General features: G+C 41.0%; 3 long non-coding RNA genes across 3 annotated transcripts; 2 read left to right on the top strand and 1 right to left on the bottom strand.

Moving 5' to 3' along the window:
* The first annotated feature begins 200 nt into the window (after positions 1-200).
* Positions 201-3,330, top strand: LOC118430979. Its single transcript, XR_004832912.1, has 2 exons — positions 201-610; positions 3,277-3,330. It is a non-coding gene; the product is annotated as an uncharacterized LOC118430979 (long non-coding RNA).
* On the bottom strand, positions 3,261-6,009 carry LOC118430978. Its single transcript, XR_004832911.1, has 5 exons — positions 5,825-6,009; positions 5,529-5,711; positions 5,086-5,248; positions 4,821-4,943; positions 3,261-4,586 (listed from the first exon to the last, which is right to left on the bottom strand). It is a non-coding gene; the product is annotated as an uncharacterized LOC118430978 (long non-coding RNA).
* A 989-nt stretch (positions 6,010-6,998) lies between these two features.
* On the top strand, positions 6,999-10,864 carry LOC118429857. The gene is made up of 4 exons (XR_004832802.1): positions 6,999-7,618; positions 8,018-9,009; positions 9,187-9,317; positions 9,614-10,864. It is a non-coding gene; the product is annotated as an uncharacterized LOC118429857 (long non-coding RNA).
* The last annotated feature ends 1,036 nt before the right edge of the window (positions 10,865-11,900 follow it).

Below are 11,900 nucleotides of genomic sequence, written 5' to 3'. Positions count from 1 at the left end.
TGCAACACATAGGGACTGTCCATTTCATATGGACGTGAGGGACCAGGAAGAGGGGGGGGGGGGCAAGTTTTTCATGTTGGGAAAGGGTATATTCATTTGACAAACTTCTGGATGTGGGAGAGAGGGACCATTCATTTCGGCAGATGGAGGGTTTGGGTATCATATCACTTAAGGTTGAGGTTGTTGGAATAGACAAATTGAAACAACACCTGGTTTAAAACCGTTTATTCAATAACATGTCTTGATACATTCGGGGAAACAAATAGTGTACAATATGTTGGTCAGGTTGTACCTGACATATTCAAACGTTGATCACAGAAATAGATTACGAGTACCCAAACTAAAAAATATTTTGTTTTTAGTGTTCTTGGACAAGATGACTTTCTATGACAGGGTGGCTAGTTTTGTACTAGAAACTCCACAAAATACACGAAATATAAAGTGAGAACAAAAGGTCTGAATGGAAGAAATACATGGAAAGAATACAGCACAAGAAATACATCAATTTGTACAATGTATAGCATTTTTTAACAGCGACTTCTGGCTACAGTCAAACCCAGACACCATCAGAACACAGTACGTACAATGTTTGACACCGTAAAACCAACGGGTCTACCGAAAGTGCGAAAAGGAACGAAGTATGAAGCAAACTAAAATAAAATCAATGAGAATATAAGGAAACGGTACTGCGGGCGTTACACGGTGGTCAAATTCGGGCTCGAGATCTCCCATGTCTAGCCGAATTCGAACCTTCTTCCATGATGTTCCATCTGACGTAATTCGAACCGAACCCGTGTTCTATTCAGGTCATCTGCGGTCATTGCAGGTAAAACCGTGCTTTCTGGCATTTTCCCACCAACTAACTTGAATCAGGCGAAAAATATAGTTTTTAACCAATATAAACAATTTTCTGGACAGTACATCTATGATTTCACTTTGTTTGGGACCTGTAATATGTAACGAAGCTACTGGCGTTTTTGTTGGTGACCTTGAATATCATAAGTGTTGTTTACACCGGTATCAATTACACCCTCCCGCTCTCCGTGCAGCATGACATGCGTGTAAACATCGTTTAAGATCTCCACCAAGAAGAGTCCAACATAACTCATTGACGGCTCAAAATGACCGCAACGGTTTTCCCGAGATTTCTGTTTTTGGGATTTTTAAAAAATGCCTTAGATTTTGAATTATTGGTAATTAAGTGCGAAAAATGCCATTTTTACGCATATTTTTGACTGTAACTTTGCTTAAAATTAAAAATTAAAAAATCCCAAAAACAGAAAGTTTTATTTGCCTCTCAAATGACGAAAAATATAAAAATCGAGAATTTGCCATGGCACTTGCGGCCCATCTTATCAAGAGTATGGTCAAATTGAAGGCCTTCCTTGAAACAGAAAATAATCGTCTTTGAAAGCAAAATCGAAACAAAACAACTATCTCAATTCAAACCGGAATATTCAAACTATCTAAAATTGCGAATTTAATATTATTTTGAATACATTTTCCTTGTCATAACATCTTGTTTATTTTGAAATATTTTACGGTTAGCAAATAGTAGGCCTCTTGTAACCCGATACTCTGTCGAACTCGCATAGCAACGGGAAAGAATACCCTAGCAACCGACCGCCGTGTTAGTAGCCTATGAAACGTGTTTTGTTTCACCCAGAATTTGGCAATATCAATTTTTTACGGCGCTGTTTAAGGCTGTTGTGTTTGTGGCTAAATTATTCTCTAAAGATCTGCGAAATACAAAGAAACGGAAATGATATAAGAAAGTAAGGACTAAAATTCAGTGGCTGATAGATATATATCGATTAATATACATTTTCAGAATGAGGCAAGATTGTAGCGTTGTTGTTGTATTTGGGTGGCTTCTGTTCTCCCTAGATGGGAGCGCCGCATGCAAATGACCCGCGAAATCCGTTCAGGAAAGATATGCTAATATACTGCTGCCCCAAGAGCATGACAGCTCCCTTCATCATGGCCAACAACATTGTTTTCTGGAGACTGGAGACATATCTTTTTGCTCGTTCACGACAAAAGAAAAGCCGTGAAAGGATAGACATATTTACATTGTACCAAGGAGCTTTCATCAAGTTGTACCATGAGTATTCATCAATTGGGCAGGAAGAAAGGCGCCAACGTGAAGAATTTATGCAAAGGATATTGGGAAATAAAATTTCTGTCAACAACTTTCCGTCATAATGAATACAAATAAATGTCTGCATCTTGCGATCGACATCAGGCCCTCGCTGATGAAAAAAAATCCCAATGCCGGGTTTAAATGTCCTGGTCGCAAAACAAATTTAAGGCGTTGTATGAATATTAATGGAAGTGTGAGAAAAAACGAAGGAAAACGAATTCACAACATGCTGGGCTCGAACTTCCGATCGTCAACTTCCCTGGGTTCGAACTTGCGACCTATATTTCACTAATGTCAAGCTCTTTCAAATTGAGCAATATAATTGTAACTTTGCTAGCATTGCATTTTTGCCGGTGCGCAAGCATGAGACGGCTATGAGACGGCAGAAGCGGGTCTTTCTTCGTTTCGTTTGCATGGATCATTGGATGCATGCATGGATCGGACAATTTAACCAAACCCTTCTAATAGCCATTCTATACGCCCTATTGCGTAATCGAGCCAGCGTGGCCGAGTATCAATGGAACAGTTTGCTTCTCCCGCGGTAGATGGTGGGTTCGAACCCCACAAGCTGAAATTTTTTTCTTTGTTAGACAAATCTCATGTGGTGTTTTTTTAATAGAAAAAAGATCAATTCAGTAATTCGATGTTTACAAACTTTTTTTTCGTGTGATTTTGTTTAACATCCAGGCTTTTTCCAAAATACGCACCGGCCAGCTTTTTTCAGAAGCTTTCTTGTTTAAACAATATCAACACAGCATGGTTTTTTATGATAAAATATGCGCAATTGTTCTCGACATAATCCATTTCTTCTTGTGAAATTTTGCAATATAAATGTAATATGGATATTCTAAGGAATGTTATAACCACATTAACAAGTACATGAGCATAGATATGCATAGATAGGTCTCATCAATATCCATTCCTCCATTGAACAATTGGGGCTATAGGAATTTCGTGGAGCAAGCCGCAAAATGACAAAGTAAAGCCCGTTTCATATGCATTTGCCGATCACAGTTTACCGTTGCCTTACATTACCATTGATTTTCGCTCCTTTTCGTTCCTTTTCGTTCCTTTTCGTTCCTTTTCGTTCCTTTTCGTTCCTTTTCGCACTTTCGGTACACCGAAACCAACAGTCCTTAACTTAGGAAGGTTAGAAAAGACTACTAGTAGTTTTATTTGTCCTGATAAAAAAACAAATCAATGTAACTTGCTCAGAGGTACCGGTGCTTACAGTATGTCAGATAGACTCCTGAGGATATTGATGACTATAAAATTGTACACTTTGTATTCTGTGAAAACAAGAACATCTACAGACTGCTGGGGGCATGACAGGAAGTAACTTGATTTGTGATTTCAGTTTCGGTTCTAGGTTCAACCTAGAAATGTCCCATCCCCTCTGTCTACCTGAAGCATTATCAGCGGAGAGAATCATGGTCTCTTGATAGGCGGCAAGGAGTTGAGCACATTTTGATGACACCCCGAGTAATGCTGCTGGTAGGGAGTTAGGACATTCTGAGAGCAGTGGCCACTTCTACACACAGCGCTTCAGACTATTCCTGTGGTATGCAGGCCCGATGTATGGCCGATTCGGTTTCTGTGACCATGTCCATGGCCGAGACTGCATTCGGAGTTACTGCAAAGTTCTGTCCTTCAGAGAACCGAGACTTCCCGGTTCTGTCAGTTCACAACAACTCGCGCTCATCAACCACCTGTCTTCCTTTCTGGCCATGTGCCGTCGTCTTGGTTCGGGAGCCAAGATTACGACACAGAGCATCTTATGTAATGGTCTACTAGTAGGTTCCCGGCCCTAGACCATCACACAAGGCAGAAAAGACGACAGGTGGTAGAAGAACCCAAGTCGTCATAAGCCAACAGATCCAGGAAATCCCTGCTTTCTAAAGGAGTGAACTTCGCAGTAACTCCGAACACAATCTCAGCCATCAACACAGTCAAAGAAGCCAAACCAGCCACACACCGAGCCTGTACACCACAGAAACGGGCTGAAGTCCCGTGTGCAAAAGAAGCCCCCACTCACAAAATGCCCTAACTACGTACCAACAACATCACTCAGGGTGTCAACAAAACACACTCAAACACCTCGCCACGAACCAAGAGATTATGATCAGCCCTGCCGACAATGTCCCATGTAAACAAAGGGAATCTTACTATCAGCTAAAGTTATGAATGTAACATCACAGATCATTTACTTCCTATCATGCCAATCCCAGCCCATTTCTGTAAGATGGTTCCGTTTTAAACGATCAAACCCCTTGTAAGACATGTACGAACTTAACAGTTTCGGGTCCTCTGGTATGGCGTACACACGAACACTGGCCTTTCTGGCTGTGGAGATGGCAACCTCACACCGGGATCAGTTCCACCATTTCAGCTGTAGTTGATGCTGGAAGATGCTGAAAGATGTCTCCTTCCCGGCGACTTCCCACTACAAGGAAGTGAAATTAAAAAGCAATTAGGACTGGGAAGACTAACGTCATTTTCATATTATGTAATTAAAACATTTAAACGGGTCACAGGGACGCCTTTATGCCCCATGCCCACCGGGAGTGGAAATGGTAACCGAAGTCATGCAGAGTTACGTGATAGATATTGCAATTGTAATGAGGGTCTGTATGAGGGTTCCAAACCGCTTTACTCTGAAGTCTGAAAAACACCCTACGTGTTGGACTTGGTGCCTCCTTGGCTTGGTGATGCACTGATGTTGAGAAACACCTTCAGTGACGCTGCTGCCTGGCACCTCCCTTATTCAGCTCCACCCTTAGTGCGTCCAGACATTATTTCGCTGTGATTTCAGTAAAAGAAACAAACATTCATCAGCTGATTCACCACGGCTGCAACAACCAGGAAAGGCTCAACGACTGTCCATTGGTTGAATGTGATACACAATTAGAACCTCTAATAGTACTACGAATATCAATAATTACCTTGTGGGGGATAGCTTGCAGGATTCCTAAACTAATTAGGCTTTGCTGTCTGTCGTGTAACCCTCCTGTCACACGCAGTACTCCTCCTTCCCCAAGCACAGTTCCAACCGTGCTTCAAGACTGTTCACTGATTCTGCAGTCACGACTTCTGCTGGCAGAGTTCCTATACAGAAATTGAAACTGTGAAATTAATGAATGTGTTGTTTTGACAAAGACTGTTGTCCTACAAATAAATATCTGATGATGACGACATATTACTATTATTTTTCCTCATGAACACAGGCTTTTCAATGACATCATACTAATTATAATTTGAATCCTCCAACGACCATGTAACGGCGGGTAATTGAATTAAGCATAATCGTGTGGTTAACAGACTTTCGCTGTAATCCAACATGGCGCAGATGATTCAAAATGATTCAAAGCCAGCACAGCTTCTTTACCTTGCCATATGCCTGGGAAAGACGTCAGTCTGTTGTTTTGAGCACCGCGGATGTCCTCAAAGATGAACCCGAAGATTCTCCCGACGTCTCCCGGAACGTGACGTGAAGTACCGGTAGATATTTTGTTCCATACGGTGCGATTCTGGTAGAAGATACGGGCTCGCGTCAACTGACTCGCCACCGCTGCAACAAACACAGAAAGATTCATCGGCTGACCAGCGGTAAGTGGAAAAGTGGCGCACAATTAGAACCGGACACCTATGATAAACAGCAATGAATTAATAAAATCCACCTACATAGATAAGCAGGGCTTGTCGCCTGTCTCGCCTGACGTTATCGTGAAACACCTACGGCTACGGTAAAGATTGGCGTCTCTCGTCGGCAACCATTGTGTCCCTTGCGTTCGGTGGTGCGAGACGAAGCGGTTACGCTCTCGTATGATTCAAGAATCGAATGACAATGCCGTGACTTGGAAAGGCTAACAAACGCGTGCCCAACACAGGTGAAAAAGATTACTGGTCTGTGATTGGCCAAGAAATTAATAAATTTTGTAGACTGGGCGAATCGAAGACCTGCCCCTGTTTTTATCTGCATGAAACCCCGGCAATCGTCTGCCAGCGCGTCTAAGGTGACGGACACAGGTAAAAAAGATTACTGGTCTGTGATTGGTCAAAGAATTAATCTATTATGCTATTATGCAGACTGAGCGAATCGAAGACCTGCCTCTGTTCTTATTGCGTTCTTATTTGCATGAAACCCCGCCACTCGTCTGCCAGCGCCAGGTGACGGACTCAGCTCGCAGCACACAGAACATCGCGGCCGCTTTAGACGACAGGTTAGTCTGCGCCTTTATGTGTTTATACGTCTTGTACAGGTTATGAGTAGTTCAATAAATAGATAAAAAGTGCGATAATAATCTTCTCTTAGATTGAAAGCACTGAAGAAGAAGAAATAATCGACAACGTTCAAGGCTTTTGTGACCGTCCGAGAATGCAAAACTCACATGTCGGGCATCCTTGTGCCTTATTCATTACCAAAATAAGACGTTATTCCGCCTCCACCTTATACTCCACCTTATTTTTTTGCTTCTAGGATCTTATTGGTGCCATCAAGCCCGGATCAACTACAGCCGCAATTTTCAAGTTAAGTACTTGTGTGTCTTATGGGGTTAAAATGGTAACATCTTGCAGATATGGACTGGGACTAACTTGTCATAGGCACGATAGGAAGTAAATGACTTGAGTGTGTTTTGTTGACATACCGAGGGATGTTTCTGGTAGATATTCGGTCGTGACGTGAATTTTGTAAATGGAGACTCCTTTTGCAGTCAAGGCTTCAGTCCGTTTCCGTGGTGTACATGCCTGGTGTGTGGCTGATTTTGGTTTCTGTTGGTTTCTGTGACTGTGTTGTCGAGAGTGTATTTGGTCAGTTATTGTACGTAAATTCTGTTGTTTACAAAACAGGGTCTTCCCTGGTTCACCATCTGTTGTAATTACTGTTTTATGTCATGGTCAGTGGTTGTCGGGAACCTAGACCATTACATAATCTGCTTTGTGTCGCTCTCTTGGGTCCCGAACCAAGAGAACAACACAGGCCAGAAAGGACGACAGGTGGCTGAAGAACCTATTTGATATTAGTAGTTAATTCCTGTAGAAATACTTGACTTCTCGGCGTATACACAGTCACAAAAACCGAATCAGCCATTCATCGGCCCTGTATACCTCAGAAACAGACCGAAGCAGGCATAGCTCTCGGAATTTAAACTGAAACAAACGTCAACATTACTTGGGATTTCATTGAAGCACACTCAATCGTTACTACACATAAATTCATCCCATCGTTTCCATGATAAATCTAGAACGGAAATTTTAATCACAAACCAAGTTAACTTTCTGTGCTTTAACTTAAGTATAAGGTATATTTCCCATATTTCTGAACAGAAATGATAATTTTCGTTTTGTCTTTTCTACCGAGAATCATCGCACCGTAAGAAGAAATGTCCGGACGTGGAACGGGAGGCGAGGACTGACGAAGGAAGGTAGCGGACATGACCGAATGGAGATTCGCAGTCTTTTAACACATATGGCAAGGTATCGTTCCGTATTGAGTGAAAGTACACATTTTTAAATTGTAAAACAATAGTATTTGTGCATGGATTACTTTTTCATTTATGTAGACAAGTTTAAGTTTACAGTTTCGATTTTGGTACCTAAACAATTATACACTCAGCAGAAAAGTGTTTTTTCTATTACTTACTTATCTGACAATGAATTGAATGAAGTATGTGAATATTTTTGTATTACGGTTTGTCTGTTTGTGAAATGAAAAACTTGGTCGTAAACATTGTTATCTGTACCTTGTGTATTTGTTGCATGCAGCGATGTTGAGGCAAATCATGCATGGCTATTTCTTTGACCGATTTGTGCCTTTTTTAATCACCAAAACAAGACGTTATTACATCTGCACCTTATTCACTTTTTTGCTTCTAGGATCTTAGTGATGCCATCAAGCCCGGATCAACTGGACCTGCAATGTTCAAGTTAAGTACATAATATGTTTATTCTGGGGTTAAGATGGTAACATCTTGCAGATATGATCTGGGACTAACTTGTCATAGGCACGATAGGAAGTAACTGACTTGAGTGTGTTTTGTTGACATACCGAGTGATGTTTCTGGTAGATATTCGGACGTGCATTTTGTAAATGGAGACTCCTTTTGCAGTCAAGGCTTCAGTCCGTTTCCGTGGTGTACATGCCTGGTGTGTGGCTGATTTTGGTTTCTGTTGGTTTCTGTGACTGTTGATGGCCGGGATCGCCACTTATTGTACGTAAATTCTGTTGTTTACAAAACAGGGTCTAACCTGGTTCACCATCTGTTGTAATTTCTGTTTTATGTCATGGTCAGTGGTTGTCGGGAACCTAGACCATTACATAATCTGCTTTGTGTCGCTCTCTTGGGTCCCGAACCAAGAGAACAACACAGGCCAGAAAGGACGACAGGTTGTTGGAAAAACCTATTTGATATTAGTAGTTAATTCCTGTTGACATAATCGACTTCTCGGCGTAGACACAGTCACAGAAACCGAATCAGCCATTCATCGGGCTTGTATGCCGCAGAAACAGACTGAAGCAGCCATAGCAATCGAAATTTAAACCGAAACAAACGTCAACATTACTTGGGATTTCATCAAAGCACACTCAATCGTTACTACACATAAATTCATCCCACTGTTTCCATGATAAATCTAGAACGGAAATTTTAATCACAAACCAAGTTAACTTTCTGTACTTTAACTTAAGTATAAGGTATATTTCCTATATTTCTGAGCCAAGATAATAATTTTCGTCTTGTCTTTTCTACCGAGGATCATCGCACCGTAAGAAGAAAGGTCCGGACGTGGAACGGGAGGCGAGGACTGACGAAGGAAGGTACCGGACGTGATTGAATGGAGATTCAGAGTCTTCTAACACATATGACAAGGTATCGTACTGAATTGAGTGAAAGCACTCAGTTTGTAATTGTAAGACTATAGTCTTTGTCCATGGATGACTTTTCATTTATGTTGGGAATGTTTAAGTTTACAGTTTCAATCTTTAGCTGACAAGTTCAATGCCTGAACAATGCTTAGTAGAGTATTCTTTTTCTTTTCAAAATTAGGACTTATGTGTGGACAGCTAAGCTGTTAGGCAGCTCATGTGTGCATACGTCCTGTCCCTGATTTTGAACCTGTTCGCAAGTATTGGAGGAAGGAAGCAGACAAGCAGACCGTTAACTGAGTTAACACGACTGTGAGTATCCTGTACAACTCACACCGTAAACACAGTGTCACTGATGTTTAACAGTTTATACCAACTTTGATCAGATAAGATCAGTAACCTATAATTTTACCAGTTCACGTTACATTTTTACGCCACAGCCAGTACAGTGTACTCTTGACGTCTTCTGCATGGTTTCTTCCATCATTTCCCTCCTTGCAAGAACATAATGCGCCCTTGGGCCAAATTTCAAAATGTTTTTATTCCAAAACAGCAAAACATTGTTGGTATATCTCATCATAATTGTTTGTAATTTCATTTTCTTGCAGGTACAACAAGTTTGGAATGAGACATCTCTCAGCAGCTTCCAGTGTCTTATCGGTGCCAACTGCAGATGCAAGGCTCATGTTTGGACTTATCCTGGTGAGAGGCTGCCTGATGCCATCTCCACGGTGACGTCCAGAAAGATGCACTCAGGACTTCAGCCCGCTTTTGTGCTGTACAGGCCCGATGTGTGACTGATCTGGTTTCTGTGGCTGTGTCGATGGCCCTGATCGTATTCAACCTGTTACTGTAAAATCTTATCTTTATAAAACAGGAACTTTCCTGGTTAATCATTATCCGTAGTAATTTCTGTTTTATGTCGTGGTCAGTAGTTGCCGGGAACCTGGATCATTACATAATCTGCCTTGTGTCGTTATATTGGATCCCGAGCCAAGACAACAACACAGGCCAGAAAGGACGACAGGTGCTTAAAAATCTCATTCTATATTTGGTCCTTTAGAAACACTCGACTTCTCGGTATCAACACAATCACAGAAACTGAATCAATCCAAACAGAATGCAAAGTGTGCCATCCTACAGCCATCATCTATATCACGAGGCTAGATACATGTAGTTAAGCTTGATCGAGTAAATTTGGAGTCTGATTTACATTTTGGTCTCGTCTTGCTTTTTGGAGATGTAGTGCTGTTTATTCGCCTTTTGTAAGCAGTCTTTGTTTTGATTGTATTAATCATATCATACCATTCCAGTACAGGGTTTGGCTAAAACTGAAATGATTTTGTTTTGTTTTGTTATTTCATAGACTTTGCTTTGTGCATTTCCCCTGTATTTTTGTACATAAGTGGTCTACAGGTCAGTTAAGTAGATGTCAACATTGTCCGTTTATTGTTTAGAGGTTGTTTGTAGCCTTTAAAAATCAGTCCTTTGGAAATTTCCCTACCAAAGGCTTAGGCTGACGCTTACACTAACACAAACACACACACACAAACTAACAGACTAACCGCACCATACATATACACTAACAGGCTAATGCAACATCTTCTTGCAACACTAACAATCAGCTCAAAGCCTTAACTTTAAGAACAGAAAAGCTTTCTATGATTCTTCACGTACAAAGGTTCCAAGCTACCATTATACCATGTACTGGTAATGTTGACACTTACTGATTCTAGGCTCTGTTGGCTACCGTGCTTAGCAAAATGGATAGATGTTACGCTTTAGTTCAATCTATTTAGTTTTAGTGCCAGAGCAATTTTTTTATTGTGTTGATTTGAGAGATGTACATATTTGTACACTTTGCATTCATCTAACGGGGGCCGCCCTAACACGGTCCCCGTCGTAAGACGGTACGGATTTTTTGCTGATCTTATTATCCATAAGTACACCGTGTTTGTTACCACTGACTATGCTGATTACAAAGGTAAATAAACCAAGTCCATGCACACAGCTTTAATTTGCATTCCAAGTATACTTTAACATATTTACTTCATGTTTTTTTAAGAGCAGAATTCTAACAGTAATGTTGACAGTGCTGAATCACTGCGGTCACCGGCCTCTGCGTATTGGCGGCTCGTGTCGCTAACTATACGAACTCATCCAAGCAGTCATACAACTGCCATGATACACATAAATAAAGCTCCATAAAACACTATGAATATGGGTCTTCAAATGTTTGTTGAGTAGAAAAGCAACCAAAAGGAAGCGACATAAACATTGCCACCATTGTACTCCCAAGGGAGTGTGGCCGTGAAGGTGGCAGACTAGAGAACGCTCCAAAGATTTATTTGACTGTAACAAATGATTCGTGCTGTCTATGAAAATAAGACTTGACAGAGAGATGTAGATGATATTTTCATATAATCAGACGGAGTTTTGTTGATGTTGGCGGTGTCGTTTTTTCGTAATGTTTTTTTAGTCGGGCATTCACAATCAGTGCATTCGGCCCATTGCCCGTAAAACATCAGCTGGATTGTTCTAGGTACAGCCTTCCTCATGTGAGACAAGAAGTACATACAGTCACGATTTTACTGTCAAAAGAAAGCTAAAATACAATACTATTAATTTTTTTCTGTGTACTTAAATTTACCACTTACTTCTGAAGAGAGCAAAATATAAAAAAAAGCGTACCGAGTTAGGCACACTGTCCAGCGTAGCACAAAATTGGAAGGTTACATACACGAAATTGTCTCTCAGTGTTTGCCGCTTGTAACACGCAGCGCGAAAGGTTCATGAACCACATGAATGCATTTCTTATTCAAGTATGTTGTTCAAATCTATGAGTAAAAAATTCAGTCATCAAAATTTGACCACTCTCAGGCAACTAGCGATGGA

Source organism: Branchiostoma floridae, chromosome 14, assembly GCF_000003815.2.
Source record: "Branchiostoma floridae strain S238N-H82 chromosome 14, Bfl_VNyyK, whole genome shotgun sequence".
Taxonomy (NCBI): domain Eukaryota; kingdom Metazoa; phylum Chordata; class Leptocardii; order Amphioxiformes; family Branchiostomatidae; genus Branchiostoma; species Branchiostoma floridae.
This window is presented reverse-complemented; position numbering and strand designations above follow the sequence as displayed.